A 13,484-nucleotide genomic window follows, 5' to 3' on the forward strand; every position below is an offset into this window, starting at 1 on the left:
TTTAGGTCAAGACCCTTGCTGGACATTTCACCTAGAGTCTCCCAGGAGGTTTATGAAGTTTCTAAAATCCTGGGCAGGTATATGTGCCTACGGACTGATGGGCGTGCAGTGATGATGTTCAAGACCTGGTGTAGGCAGCGTGACTGCGTGGCCTGTGACACCCCACCCACTATGGCACTTGTCCGCTGAAATGATCCTGTGGCCAAGAAGTGCAATACATTGAGGACCTTCTCCAGGGGGCTGAGTGCTTGGGAGCACAGGGTGGGTGATGTGAGGTCATCCTCCCACTCACTGACCAGGTCCAGTATTATGTGTGGGGGAAACCTGTACCTCCCATACACCTGGTCATCAGGCATGGGGCCCTCACTATCCTCCTCCTCCTCCTTTGGTAACCCACGGCCACTGCTGCTAGGAATGGTATATTCATCCTGGCGTATGAGCTTGTTTTTTGTTTGCGCGCGCGTTTATGCTGCGCGGGTCGACATACGCCTGCTTCAGGCTGCGTGCGTGTCTCAGGATTGGACCATTTATTGTTCGGCACGTCGTAGGCGAACGTGTGAATCTTCACGCCCACCCCAGGAATACACGTAGCACGCTCTCCCAGGCCCAGTCGCGGGTAAATATTCCCGCCCAACCCTGGAATACATGTACCCCACTCTCACAGGCCCAGTCGCGTGTGGAAGTTCACGCGCACCCCGTAGTACACGTGCACAGGCCAATCGCGTGTGGGACTTCCCGCGCACCCCGAAGTACACGTACCCAGGCTAATCGTGTGTGGAAGTTCACGCGCACCCCGAAGTACACGTACCCAGGCCAATCGCGTGTGGAAGTTCACACGTACCCCGAAGTACACGTACCCAGGCCAATCGCGTGTGGGACTTCCCGCGCACCCCGTAGTACACGTACCCAGGACAATCGCGTGTGGGACTTCCTGCGCACCCCGAAGTACACGTACCCAGGCCAATCGCGTGTGGGACTTCCTGCGCACCCCGAAGTACACGTACCCAGGGCAATCGCACGGCTGGGGGGTGGGGGTGCAGGGGGACATGTGTGGGAGCCTGGTGGAGGCTGCCCCTGGTGGCTGGGGGGTGGGGGTGGTGGTAGACATGGGTGGGGGCCTGGTGGAGGCTGCCCCTGCACTGCTGGGGGGTGGGGGGGTGGTAGACATGAGTGGGGGCCTGGTGGAGGCTGCCCCTGCACTGCTGGGGGGTGGGGTGGTGGTAGACATGAGTGGGGGCCTGGTGGAGGCTGCCCCTGGTGGCTGGGGGGTGGGGGTGCAAGGGGACATGTGTGGGAGCCTATTGGAGGCTGCCCCTGCACTGCTGGCGGGTGGGGGTGGTGGTAGACATGAGTGGGGGCCTGGTGGAGGCTGCCCATGCACTGCTGGGGGGTGGGGGTGGTGGTAGACATGAGTGGGGGCCTGGTGGAGGCTGCCCCTGCACTGCTGGGAGGTGGGGGTGGTAGTGGACATGGATGGGGGCCTGGTGGAGGCTGCCCCTGCACTGCTGGGGGGTGGGGGCGGTGGTAGACATGAGTGGGGGCCTGGTGGAGGGTGCCCCCGCACTGCTGGGGGGTGGGGGTGATGGGAGACATGAGTGGGGGCCTGGTGGAGGCTGCCCCTGCACTGCTGGGGGGTGGGGCTGATGGGAGACATGAGTGGGGGCCTGGTGGAGGCTGCCCCTGGTGGCTGGGGGGTGGGTGCAGGGGGACATGTGTGGGAGCCTGGTGGAGGCTGCCCCTGGTGGCTGGGGGGTGGGGGTGGTGGTAGCAGTGCCTTAAGTGGCACTACAAATCGAGCCGGGGCTCATCAAGGGGGCGTGGCCTAACAACGGGGGTCTTCATGGCCCGTTAGGCCACGCCCCCTTGACGAGCCCCGGCTCAATGGGCTACTGGCACCCCTGCCAGGCAGTCTTTTGTAGAGATTAGCACCCTCTCCTCTATAGAGGAGAGGGCGCTGATCTCTGCATTTATTTTGTATAGGCTTGCCTGGCAGGGGACAGCGCCTCGCCTATTCAGCCTTAATGGTGGCGCTGTCCCTCGCCAGCTGGGGAGGGGCAGCGTCACCATTAACGCTGAAAGGGTGAGGCCACTGGAAGCAGAGGCCTTTTTCCTAAAGACTGAAACTCCCGCGAATCCGCGGGAGCTTCAGTATTTAGAATGCAAGGCCTCTGCTTCCAGCGGCCTCACGTTTTTTTCATAATGGTGGCGCCGGCCCACGTGCATCACTTGATTAAAGGGATGCCTCGCGGGTGCGGCGTCACCATTATGGCTAAAAGGCATTTTTTTCTGAAGCCTGAAGCTCTCGCTCACGAGCGAGAGCTTCAGGCTGTAGAAAAAAATGCCTTTTCGTATAGTGGCCGGGGCTGCCAGGGGAGATTAGTGGGCCCCGGCAGGGCCCCGCCTCAAAACGAAATTTCGGAGCCTGCCGGGGCCCAGCCCCGGCAGGCCCCGGCCCACTTAAAGCCCTGGGTGGTAGACATGGGTGGGGGCCTGGTGGAGGGTGCCGCTGCACTGCTGGGGGGTGGGGGTGATGGGAGACATGGGTGGGGGCCTGGTGGAGGCTGCCCCTGCACTGCTGGGGGGTGGGGGTGATGGGAGACAGGAGTGGGGGCCTGGTGGAGGCTGCCCCTGGTGGCTGGGGGGTGGGGGTGGTGGTAGACAAGAGAGGGGGCCTGGTGGAGGCTGCACCTGCACTTCTGGGGGGTGGGGGTGATAGGGGACATGAGTGAGGGCCTGGTGTAGGCTGCCCCTGGTGGCTGGGGGGTGGGGGTGCAGGGGGACATGTGTGGGAGCCTGGGGGAGGCTGCCCCTGGTGGCTGGGGAGTGGGGGTGATAGGGGACATGAGTGGGGGCCTGGTGGAGGCTGCCCCTGGTGGCTGGGCGGTGGGGGTGGTGGTAGACATGGGTGGGGGCCTGGTGGAGGCTGCCCCTGCACTGCTGGGGGGTGGGGGTGCAGGGGGACATGTGTGGGAGCCTGGTGGAGGCTGCCCCTGCACTGCTGGGGGGTGGGGGTGGTGGTGGACATGGATGGGGGCCTGGTGGAGGCTGCCCCTGACCTGCTGGGGGGTGGGGGCGATGGTAGACATGAGTGGGGGCCTGGTGGAGGGTGCCCCCGCACTGCTGGGGGGTGGGGGTGATGGGAGACATGAGTGGGGGCCTGGTGGAGGCTGCCCCTGCACTGCTGGGGGTGGGGGTGATGGGAGACATGAGTGGGGGCCTGGCGGAGGCTGCCCCTTGTGGCTGGGGGGTGGGGGTGCAGGGGGACATGTGTGGGAGCCTGGTGGAGGCTGCCCCTGGTGGCTGGGGGGTGGGGGTGGTGGTAGACATGGGTGGGGGCCTGGTGGAGGGTGCCCCTGCACTGCTGGGGGGTGGGGGTGATGGGAGACATGAGTGGGGGCCTGGTGGAGGCTGCCCCTGCACTGCTGGGGGGTGGGGGTGATGGGAGACAGGAGTGGGGGCCTGGTGGAGGCTGCCCCTGGTGGCTGGGGGGTGGGGGTGGTGGTGGACAAGAGAGGGGGCCTGGTGGAGGCTGCCCCTGCACTGCTGGGGGGTGGGGGTGATAGGGGACATGAGTGGGGGCCTGGTGTAGGCTGCCCCTGGTGGCTGGGGGGTGGGGGTGCAGGGGGACATGTGTGGGAGCCTGGTGGAGGCTGCCCCTGGTGGCTGGGGAGTGGGGGTGATAGGGGACATGAGTGGGGGCCTGGTGGAGGCTGCCCCTGGTGGCTGGGCGGTGGGGGTGGTGGTAGACATGGGTGGGGGCCTGGTGGAGGCTGCCCCTGCACTGCTGGGGGGTGGGGGTGCAGGGGGACATGTGTGGGAGCCTGGTGGAGGCTGCCCCTGCACTGCTGGGGGGTGGGGGTGATAGGGGACATGAGTGGGGGCCTGGTGGAGGCTGCCCCTGGTGGCTGGGGGGTGGGGGTGCAGGGGGACATGTGTGGGAGCCTGGTGGAGGCTGCCCCTGCACTGCTGGGGGGTGGGGGTGGTGGTAGACATGGGTGGGGGCCTCGTGGAGGCTGCCCCTGCACTGCTGGGGGGTGGGGGTGGTGGTAGACATGAGTGGGGGCTTGGTGGAGGGTGCCCCTGCACTGCTGGGGGGTGGGGGTGATGGGAGACATGAGTGGGGGCCTGGTGGAGGCTGCCCCTGCACTGCTGGGGGGTGGGGGTGATGGGAGACATGAGTGGGGGCCTGGTGGAGGCTGCCCCTGGTGTCTGGGGGGTGGGGATGCAGGGGGACATGTGTGGGAGCCTGGTGGAGGCTGCCCCTGGTGGCTGGGGGGTGGGGGTGCAGGGGGACATGTGTGGGAGCCTGGTGGAGGCTGCCCCTGGTGGCTGGGGGGTGGGGGTTGTGGTAGACATGGGTGGGGGCCTGGTGGAGGCTGCCCCTGCACTGCTGGGGGGTGGGGGTGATGGGAGACATGAGTGGGGGCCTGGTGGAGGCTGCCCCTGGTGGCTGGTGGGTGGGGGTGCAGGGGGACATGTGTGGGAGCCTGGTGGAGGCTGCCCCTTCACTGCTGGGGGGTGGGGGTGATAGGGGACATGAGTGGGGGCCTGGTGGAGGCTGCCCCCCCTGGTGGCTGGGGGGTGGGTGTGCAGGGGGACATGTGTGGGAGCCTGGTGGAGGCTGCCCCTGCACTGCTGGGGGGTGGGGGTGGTGGTAGACATGGGTGGGGGCCTGGTGGAGGCTGCCCCTGCACTGCTGGGGGGTGGGGGTGGTGGTAGACATGAGTGGGGTCCTGGTGGAGGCTGCCCCTGGTGGCTGGGGGGTGGGGGTGCATGGGGACATGTGTGGGAGCCTGGTGGAGGCTGCCCCTGGTGGCTGGGGGGTGGGGGTGATAGGGGACATGAGTGGGGGCCTGCTGGCGGCTGCCCCTGGTGGCTGGGGGGTGGGGGTGGTGGTAGACATGGGTGGGGGCCTGGTGGAGGCTGCCCCTGCACTGCTGGGATATGGGGGTGGTGGTAGACATGAGTGGGGGCCTGGTGGAGGCTGCCCCTGCACTGCTGGGGGGTGGGGTGGTGGTAGACATGAGTGGGGGCCTGGTGGAGGCTGCCCCTGCACTGCTGGGGGGTGGGGGTGATAGGGGACATGAGTGGGGGCCTGGTGTAGGCTGCCCCTGTTGGCTGGGGGGTGGGGGTGCAGGGGGACATGTGTGGGAGCCTGGTGGAGGCTGCCCCTGGTGGCTGGGGGGTGGGGGTGATAGGGGACATGAGTGGGGGCCTGGTGGAGGCTGCCCCTGGTGGCTGGGGGGTGGGGTGGTGGTAGACATGGGTGGGGGCCTGGTGGAGGCTGCCCCTGCACTGCTGGGGGGTGGGGGTGCAGGGGGACATGTGTGGAGCCTGGTGGAGGCTGCCCCTGCACTGCTGGGGGGTGGGGGTGATAGGGGACATGAGTGGGGGCCTGGTGGAGGCTGCCCCTAGTGGCGGGGGGGTGGGGGTGCAGGGGGACATGTGTGGGAGCCTGGTGGAGGCTGCCCCTGGTGGCTGGGGGGTGGGGGTGGTGGTAGACATGGGTGGGGGCCTGGTGGAGGCTGCCCCTGCACTGCTGGGGGGTGGCGGTGGTGGTAGACATGAGTGGGGGCCTGGTGGAGGCTGCCCTGGTGGCTGGGGGGTGGAGGTGCAGGGAGACATGAGTTGGACATGAGTGGGGGCCTGGTGGAGGCTGCCCCTGCACTGCTGGGGGGTGGGGGTGATGGGAGACATGTGTTGGTGATCAGTAGTGCAAGGTGACATGTGGGTTGGCTGGTGGGCATGGCCATGGTGGATGGGTTGCCTGTGGGACATGAGCAGGGGTGCACGGTAGTACCCTGTGGTCTGGGCTGCCTGCAGGGGCCGTGGAGGGTGTAGAGGGAACACCTGGGAGGACCCACATGGCCAAATCACGTGTAGCATTCCCCGGCACCACCGAAATACACGTACCCTGCAGAAATCGCGTGTGAATCTTCCCGCGCACCTCGGAATACACGTACCCAGGCCAATCGCATGTGGAACTTCCCGCGCACCCCGAAGTACACGTACCCAGGCCAATCGCGTGTGGAACTTCCCGCGCACCCCCTCCTACCCAGGCCAATCACGTGTGGAACTTCCCGCGCACCCCGTAGTACATGTACACAGGCCAATCGCGTGTGGAACTTCCCGCGCACCCCCACCTACCCAGGCCAATCGCATGTGGAACTACCCGCGCACCCTGAAGTACACGTACCCAGGCCAATCGCGTGTGGGACTTCCCGCGCACCCCCACCTACCCAGGCCAATCGCGTGTGGAACTTCCCGCGCACCCCGTAGTACGCGTACCCAGGTTAATCACGTGTGGAACTTCCCGCGCACCCCGAAGTACACGTACCCAGGCCAATCGCGTGTGGAACTTCCCACGCACCCAGGAACACGCGCACACGCTATTTTTCACACAGCGGGTGTCCGTGTTTGTCAGTGCCCCTTTGCACCTCATTTGTCCTAGAGGGCCACTGTATGGCCCATTCATCATGGCTGTATATGGGTGCTTTTTGTTAGCGCACATTTTGGCGCACATTTTTTTAAGTCGCAGGGGTGCTACCGCCTGCTTTCTTGTGGCGTACTTGTTTGGCCCTGTGCGCATCTTTGACCGTGCGCTGGTTTGCCCTATTCGATTCCATGAATATGGGTTGTAGGCGAGCGTGTGGGCGTTCCGCGCACTTGCCTCCTGTACTTCCACCGTGACGCCCATATTTTCACACGTTGTTCCCCATTCCGAGTGTTACGCCCCGTGTTCCGCCTACTTTTGTGATGTGCGCCGCGCTACGTGCGATTTCGCAGTGGCCGTGGCGCACGCTGTTGGATGACCTGTGCGCCGGCGTGTGCGGCGCACATTTTTAGCGCACATCCAATGTTTTTCTCGTGCACGGACTTCCATGAATCGCTGTGGGCTGGTTTCCCTGCGATTTTCGCACTTGCACTGCGATTTTTGCACTTTTCCTGCGATTCGCACGTTTTGGCACCTCTGCGCGGGAATTTTCGGCGCACATTATTTCCATGAATCGACCCCTTTATGTTTCATGCACAAATGAACATTTCATTTACCAAGAAAACGTATTTGTAAACCTTTGTAAACCTAGTGTACACCTGAGATTCTCATTAGTAAACATTTGGTTTACCGAATTTACAAAGCGTGTAAACCTTTGCAAATAGTTTTCAGTTCCGTCTTTTAAGTGCACTTTTACTTTATTAAATAGTAAACCCCTTAAAACACAATGGGCCTCATTATAAGTTTACCATTCCGGTAACTACAGTACCAATAAGCTTGCCGGTACCGTAGTTCCCGAACCAGCAAACTACGAGTTGTGCTCGCGGGTGCCTTTCTGCCCGCCAAGGCACCCGCAGAGCACAGCATTTCGGATGCACCGGCACCGTCATTAACAGTGCCGTTGCATCCGAGCTGCCCATTCCCATTCAGCCCTATGGGGCAGACTGGGAATGGGGAGCATCTTTTTTACAGTGACCGCAAATGGGCAATTAACGGGTCCGGCAGGGCCGTAATGACCCGGTAATTGCCCATTTGCGGGCGCCGGAAACAAAATGACACCGGCAGCAGCTGTGCCTGTACTACAGGCACGGCTACCACCAATGTCATAATGACCCCCCAATGTTCCCAGGTTTTGTTTTAGGAGTTTACTAACAAAACCTCATAAATACAGACCTGGAATCTGCTGAAGTAGCTATTCTCCCCTATCTGCAGTGACTTAGAAAAGGCACATATGATTTGAAGAAAACAGCTTGATTGTGCATCACTGGCAGCTCACCTTAAAAAAGGCTACACAAATATTTAAAGCCTCTCAACTATGTGACTGCATGTTAATATGACATTGGGGACATCAAAGATGTAAATCCATTTGAAAAAAATAAAATAAAAAAGAATAACAGGGTTCGAAATTGCTAGGAGCTATTTAGCTGCTGGTTATAGCCAAGGAGAGCCTAGTTACCTTGAAACCAAGTGGTGCAATACAAACACGGTTTTGTAATATTAACAGGGTAGGTTTGGGCATGTGCATAAAAGAAAATCATGGACAAACTTATTGGATAATGTATAAATCGCAAACATTTAGAATTTGTGTCTTACGCAAAGTTTACATTTGCTGTACTATATGCACTAGCTACTGCCTAATTGGTGATGCCTGAAACAAGGGGACTGAAATTTGTTCCTGGTCAAGAAATCCTAATTTCAACCCCTGCAATAGTAACCAGCAATTTCTCTAGGACACTAGACTCTTGCTACACAACACCTACATGTCTTATGAATTGTTGGTTAATCCTCCAGTTATGGCTCTTTACTTGTCTTTTTTAATCTAAATTCACCAGTCGCTCAAATGTCATAAAAGTCATCAGTGTGCTAGAGTACCAAAAATAACTTTCATAGGGCAAATTAATGTAAGCAACAGATACAAATCATGGTCACAGCCATATGCACCAATAGGTTAGTGGGTTTAAAAGTTAAAGAAACTGTTGTATGCTGACCATTAGGCATATAGTGGCCACTGGCAAATGTAATTAAAAAAACACTGATGAAGCCAGATGAGGTCCTACAGCACATAGAAGAGAACTATAGGTGAAGTTAAAGTAGGCTATATTGGAAACCCACAATAAAAGCATTTTGAAAAACAAGGTCCTATGTTTAGACAAGTCCAGCATATGCTTCTCCTAGCCTGCTAAAGTACTGGTGTGCACCTCAACCCTGCTTCGATGCAGAGCACCCACCTCACAGAGGTTTAATCAAAATCACAATTCTAATCCCAGACAGTATCCAACATTATTTCACATCCATTGTTTGGAGTAGGGAAATCTGACTTAAACACAAGCAATTTACAAGGCACACGCGTTCAAAACAGAAGAATGGCAATTACAATGTGTGTGACTGTGGTCAAGTAGTTGTACAAATTAAGCCTTCCAGGTATTGGGGCATGTTGATTGCGGTCATTAGAAGTATAGAAACAAACCTATGGGAAGTTAGACGCATCTGCTGTACCAATTCCCTGCAGCAGCAACAATATAATCATCTTAGCTTCTACATCAGACACTGATTACTTGACAGAGTTCATCAAATAGTAATATTAACCACTTACAAAGCAGAAATAGCTAAACCGTCCATCTTGAGTCTTAAATTGTAGAGTATTCAATAGTTTTTTCAGAAGATATTTCCTGTTAGAAAGCAACTAGTAGCATAAAGGGCATTATCGATATTGATTTGACCAAGATCAGAGTTTTGACAAGTTGGCGACTTATAAAGTCTGCTAATGCTCCAGTTTATTGAGGTATGTCACTTATTCCTTCAGAACAGGTGTCCACAAAATGTGTTAACCATACCCCATTTGTAAAGTTTGGACTCCTCATTGTGAAGGTCTTACTTCTTTGTGCCCTCATCATGGAACCATGGTTCCCTTAGCCACTTTGTGAGGCCCTGTATCCCCCTTGTGAACGTGGGTATGAAATTAACATGGTGTGAATGACCACATATACATGCATAACTCAAATTCTATAAAAGCAAAACAGGGACTATTAGCTAATTGTGACTTACTGCTTATAATGAAAAGTAAGGAAGAAAGAGAGAGGGAGAAAGAAAAAAGGGAGAAAGAAAGAGAAGAAGGCAGAGAGAGAGCAAGGCAATCATTAGCACAGAGTGGCAGACCGCTTATAGCGAACGCCTCCTCCATGGCAGATTGTAAGAAAGTAGGGTAACCATTAGCAATGAGTGGCAGACCGCTTGGAGCGAGCGCCTCCACAGTGCCTCTGATTCAAAGAAAGGAGGAAGATGACCATTAATATAGTGTGAGACTTCTTAGAGACAGATATTTACTTGGGATCCAAGGGAGTGGAGGGAGGACAGAGAATCCCAAGCTGGAGGTGAGCGAGAATTGCACAAACAAGACCGAGCTTTAAATGCTGGTCTACAAATGTTCACTGTTTGAGACAGTAGTGTAGTTTACATCACTAAGCCTAAATGCCTATGCATTGTCGGACATTGAGCAGCCTTGTATTACAATAGCCTTTATTACTGCTTTGTATGCGTGTGAAGTCAAAAAACATCTAACACATTCCCTTTAGCCCCTTCATTTCAAGTTAAACATTCAGTGAAAGATGTGCATATTGTGCTTTCAATCAACTATCAATAAACTCATACCCAAAATTCGAACAGCCATCCCAAAATAAAGCGGATTACCAATCCAAGCATTAAAATACATCACCAACATATGTCTGTGTGGTGCTGCTGTTCCCTCTGACCTAATCAGATTTCCAGAAACGCAACTCATGCTTGTAAAACACAACGGCCCTCATTACGACCCTGGCGGAAAGTGACTGACCGGACCGCCACAGCGTAAATAGCGTTTCCGCCATTGCACGAAGGAGCAAAGTGCGGCCCATTCCGACCCATCGGGCACGAGCACCACGGCATGGCGGAAGTGCAAAGTCCGCGATGGCGGAAATGACCCCAAAACGGCCCACACCGCCGCCGTACGGCGCCCTAGGTGCAATACCGCCACCCATCACAGCGGACACCGCAGTGTGCGCCTACCGGAAAGTACGGTGACCGTAAATATACGGAAACGGAAGTAAAAACATGGGCCCGGAACGGGAAACATCCCGCCGTACACCTATAAAACCACTAAAACCACACAACCACCAAAAACACTACCCTGAGACACACCCCAACCCGTCATCCACCCTAGCGAAACCAAGAAAAATGGGAAAAGTAGCGAAGAAAGCGTGCGACCGCAAGCGGCAGGTCCACTTCTCCCGTGAGGAACTCACCGTGCTAACAGAGACCCTCCAGGAGAATGCTGCCGTCGTCTTCTCGACGCAAATGACCAGGACGGCACTTGCAAACAAGAAGGCCATATGGGCTCTGGTGGCACAGCGGGTAAGTGCGGTGGGGACCGCACCCCGCAACCCACAGCAATGCCGAAAGCGATGGGACGACCTGCGGATACGCGTCCGCAGCATACTCTCTGCCAACCGCAACATTGCCACAGCCACCGGGGGAGGTCCTGAATCACCCATCAAGTTGACCCCCTGGGAAGAAATCTGTGCCTCCACCATCGGAATGGAGAGCATAGAGGGAGTCGGAGGGATGGAGAAAGGAGTGCAGACATCCGAAGATTCAGGTAGGTGGGCCAGATAAAACAATGCCAAATCCACAAAGTCCATCCATGTGAAGTACCATGTGTCCACATAGTGCAACAGAAACACATGTCCAGGAGAACGTCCACACACATCGGCCTGATAGCGCACGTTAAAACCCACAATAAATACATAATTAATTAAAAACCCCTAAAACACGCACTACACGTGCAGCAGGCACACCCTAACTGCAGGCTGCCAAACAACTGCACCCTCACTCCACACACAAATGAAAGCACCTCCAAGGCCCCGACCCAAATCACCCTCAGGTACCACCCCAATGCATGTGATACAATGCCATTCCAATTCCCACAGACCCATCAATAACCCTCGCCCTCCTTTACTCCACCACAGGGTCCGATCCAAACGACGAGCATCAGGACACCCCTACCAGCACACCTGCAAAGAGGGCCAAGACCAACGGCCAAAGACCCTCCACCTCAGCTGCACGCATCAAGACACGGCAGCAGCACAAATCAGGTGGCAGCACAGAGGAGGGAACATCAACAGGCACCCCAGCAGCCAGCATGCCCACACCACCACCACCACAGGTCCCCCCAACGGATGCCACAGAAGGCACTGCCTCTGGTGGCAGCAGCACCATAGGTGACACCCCATTGATGGCAGCATGCTCCGACACAGAAGACGGGGATGTCGAAGTCAGATCCATCCATGACCTGTCCCAATCCCCCTGTCTGTCCCATCCCGTACAACATGAGGATACCACGCAGGGGCACCCACAAGACGACGACTGGCCATCCCCCACAAGCCCTGTGGCAAGGCAACATGAGGTCAACAGCCCCTCTGTGACACCCCCGCAAATGGCCATGGCCCAGCAGAGGCAACAGTCCCTCGACCAGTTAATCGTGCAACAGCAGCAACTGGCCACGCTCCTCAAGGACCATGCCGATGAATGTGGGGGCACTAAGGCAGACATAGAAACATCAACTGAGACACTCAGGGCAGAAATGGAGAGAGGTACAGAGACACTAAGGGCACAAATGGAGAGAAGCACCGAGAGCCTGAGGGGGGAACTGCATGCGACGTCCAAGGACGTATGTGCCGAACTTGCCGCAGTGCGCCGTGTGCTCACTGAGCTCTCGCAAACCCTTAGGGACATGCATGGACGTGAGCAGGCCGAGACATCATCCGTTGCAAGTTCCGTCCAGGGCAGCCCCCAACGTAGATCTGGGAGGAACCTGCGCTCCACAGGCAGGGGTGCCCCTGATACCCGCAGAGGGGGCTTGCAATAGCGACTGCCCACTGACAATGAGCATCTTTGGACACTGGTGTTCGGGGGGGAGGTAGGAGGGTGGAGGGGGTGTGTTGGGCTCACTTGGGTGGCGGGTCGATAGGGTGTACAACATGATATCACATATGCCATAAACAGTGCACGATCAACCAATGAGATGTGTGGACATTGATCTTTGTGTACTAGGCCATCATAGGCGTACAGTCCATATTGTGCATGTCCCAGACACACACAGTGCCACGAGTCCCGTGTCCATGTATCAGCCACCAGGCGTGAGTGCTAGAAGCATGCATCAATGAGATGCTGACGAATGTCACGACCCTCCGGTGCCTCGCAGACTCCTTGAGGTGCTGCCACATCCCCACCCTCATCATGACCATCATCAGGTGCTTGCAGTTCTGCGTCAGGGGGCATGGGCACATTTCTACGTACGCACATGTTGTGGAGCATGACACATGCCATCACCATCTTTGCAACCTTCTCATGGCGGTACAGGAGTGCCCCGCCACACCTGCTGAGGCAGCGGAAACGACCCTTCAGTAGGCCGAATGCCTGTTCAATGACTACACGGGTACGTGAGTGGGCATGGTTGTAGTCCTCCTCATGCTGGTCCCGTGGGTTCCGGACTGGTGTGAGGAGCCATCTCTTCAGTGGATATCCAGCATCACCTGTATGTGGACGATAAACGTATGATGTGGAATGCCATTGCTACGTACGCACACCCCCCCCCCTTCCTGCCAGGTCATTGCCGAATCACATACCCCACATTATCATGCATGTAATGAGACTCACCGAGTAGCCAGGATCTGTTCCCTGCGTGTCGCTCCATGTAGCGTGGTATTGTAGAGTTCCTCAAGACCATAGAATCATGGGTTGATCCAGGGAATCGGGCACAACAATGTGTAATGATCCTGTTGGAGTCACACACCATTTGTACATTCAGGGAATGAAATTGTTTTCGGTTGCGGTACTGGGCCTCCATGGCATGTGGGACGACCAATTCCACATGGGTGCAGTCGATGGCACCAATGCAACCCGGTATGCCGGCAAGTGCATGGAATCCCACTTTTGTGTTGGTAATTTCCTGCTCCGA

This window comes from Ambystoma mexicanum, chromosome 3p (genome assembly GCF_040938575.1).
Source record: "Ambystoma mexicanum isolate Mex_15411 chromosome 3p, UKY_AmexF1_1, whole genome shotgun sequence".
Taxonomy (NCBI): Eukaryota; Metazoa; Chordata; class Amphibia; order Caudata; family Ambystomatidae; genus Ambystoma; species Ambystoma mexicanum.